The sequence below is a fragment of the Cyprinodon variegatus genome, unplaced genomic scaffold (genome assembly GCF_000732505.1).
Source record: "Cyprinodon variegatus isolate N-32 unplaced genomic scaffold, C_variegatus-1.0 Scaffold111, whole genome shotgun sequence".
NCBI classification, from domain to species: Eukaryota; Metazoa; Chordata; class Actinopteri; order Cyprinodontiformes; family Cyprinodontidae; genus Cyprinodon; species Cyprinodon variegatus.
Window position 1 is genome coordinate 133300 of NW_015150564.1, and position 2348 is coordinate 135647.

The 2348-nt window shown below is 34.0% G+C and overlaps 1 protein-coding gene across 3 annotated transcripts in view; it reads right to left on the reverse strand.

Annotated features, from left to right (window-relative positions):
* Positions 1 to 1923, reverse strand: part of snx16 (sorting nexin 16) — a 21768-nt gene extending 19845 nt beyond the window's left edge. For all 3 annotated transcript variants that reach the window (XM_015374990.1, XM_015374991.1, XM_015374992.1), the window contains exon 1: positions 1766 to 1923. The gene's annotated coding sequence lies outside the window, so the exon portion shown is untranslated. The remainder of the gene's footprint in view (positions 1 to 1765) is intronic.
* Positions 1924 to 2348: the final 425 nt, after the last annotated feature.

Below are 2348 nucleotides of genomic sequence, written 5' to 3' on the forward strand. Positions count from 1 at the left end.
GTGGTTGATAACGTTACTCTTGATCATCTGTCCATCATCGTATAAAGCCCGCCCTGACAATTTGATTGGATCGCCTGACAGTGGGCTTTAATACTCGCGCTACTATGGAGCAGAGCCAGACCGAACTTCCCCGAACTCAAACCTTGTGGGCGGGACTAAGTTCGGACTGGCACCGAGGCTACTCAATAACTGCATCGATCAACAGCCTGAACTTTGATGCACTTTTTTAAAGCTTTAATCAAAATTAGGTTAGGGGCCATGTGCATTTTCTTAGTTCACCATTTTAAGTTAGAAAAATGTATATTCCCTGCATTAAAAAGACTTCAGACTTTTAATAAAAGAAAAAAAAAGTTATTGTGGGAAAACAAGAAAACACATTCATCCAGACAAACCTGATCAGAGGATCTCTAAACTAAACCACAATATTTGAAGGTTTGACTCTACACTGCAAAAACGACCTAGAAACAAGTAAAAATTTCTTAAATCAAGTGTATTTAACCTAAATCTGACAGGTAAATAAGATTATTTATGTACTCTTAAAATAAGATAATTAGTTAATATGTGCTTCTAATGAAACTATACAGTTGCTTTTTTCTTATTTTAAATGTGAATTGTCTTGTTCCATCGGCAAAGTGTCTCATTTAGCTCTTCAATTTAAGACAAAATGCACTTATTTTAAGAACAAAAATGACTTACTTAGATTTTGTTTATTTGCAGTGTACTACACTGGAAAAACGATCTAGAAATAAGTAAACATTCCCTTAATTAAGTTTATTTACACATAATTTCAAAAGGTAAATTGGTTTGCCAATTAAATGAGTATTTTGACTCTTAAAATAATATATTTAGATAATAAGCACTTCAAATAAGACAATGTAATTGTGTTTTCTTATTTTACATGTAAATTGTCTTGTTTCATTGGCAAAGTGTCTCTTTTACCTCCTCAATTCAAGACAAAATGCACTTATTTTAAGAAAAAAGTTACTTATTTAGGTTTGGTTATGAATTGGTACAGCATATTTTTTACTGCCCTTTTTATTCAAATAAACAATTACAAAGCAAGATAAATTAACCAATAAACAATTCCTATTTCAAAAAATGTTTACATAAAAAATAAATTAATTGCTTTACTGACTTCGAGGCTTTCAAATAAAGCCACAATATATGACATTTTAATAAAACTCCCTTTATAAAGGATGCACACAAACTTTAAGGGCAAACAGAAAATAAAAAGTCACTCTGCAAACCTTGTGACCAACAATGTGGGACCAGATGTCAGCTAAACCAAAGCAATAAACAAGCTTTGCATCTGTCCTCTGTCATAAAAATAATATCACATCTGACGGATAAATATGCCTCTTTGTACACAACAAATGTTACTGAAATTGTTTCCTTCAACGGTATATGGAGTTCATATGGTTTATAAGTGGAAACAAGTATTAACAAACATATGCAGCAGCTGAAAGAGAAAATAGTCGGTTCGCCTGAGGCTAACAACACTTGTCAAAATAAGCCAACTCGCCTGACTAGCGTCATCCTGAATTACGAAGCATTTCTTAATGACTTTACAGGAGCGGAAAATGTAGTTTTATGACGCAGCTTTGCAAAACGGTTAATAAATAACGTGTTTCTAAATAATCCCTCCGACAAAGCTGGTAAAAAAAATAAGCCATCATGCTCACCTTCAGCTAGCGAGCTACAATGAATAGCTTGGGTAGCCAACTGACAGACAGACAGACTGACATACGTAGTAAATGGGACTTACCTTCAGGCTTAAAACGAGATGTTATTCCCTTTGGTTTGTTTTTTTAATTTGACGTGCGAATGAAGCTAAGTTCCTGTTCCGCTCATGCCTGGTTATCACGGCATGCCGACCTTTTCTGTTAGCCTGTTTGAACTCAAAGCTTTACCGCAACGACAGTTATGTTTCAGGACGACCGCTCGGGGGCGCTGTTTCCCCGCAACAGAACAGCACACATGGGATTTCTGTCCAGAACAAAAACCAAACTAATGTTTAGAGTAGTATTTAGTACATTTATATGGAAGGAAGGGGAGTAGGGCCGTTAAAAAAAAAGAATTGTGAGATAAAAGTCAGAATTCTGAGATTAAAGTCAGAATTCTGACTTTTTTCCCATATTAAACTGAAATAATATTTAATAATCAATTAACTTTTTTTTTCAATGGCCCTAATCCCCTTCCTTCCGTATAAATGTACTAAATACTACTCTAAACATTAGTTTAGAGTTTTTAATCTCAGAATTCTGATTTTAATATTAGAATTCTGACTTCTTTTTTAGAATACTGAATCAAGTCTCATAATTCTAAGAAAAAGGTCAGAATTCTGAATG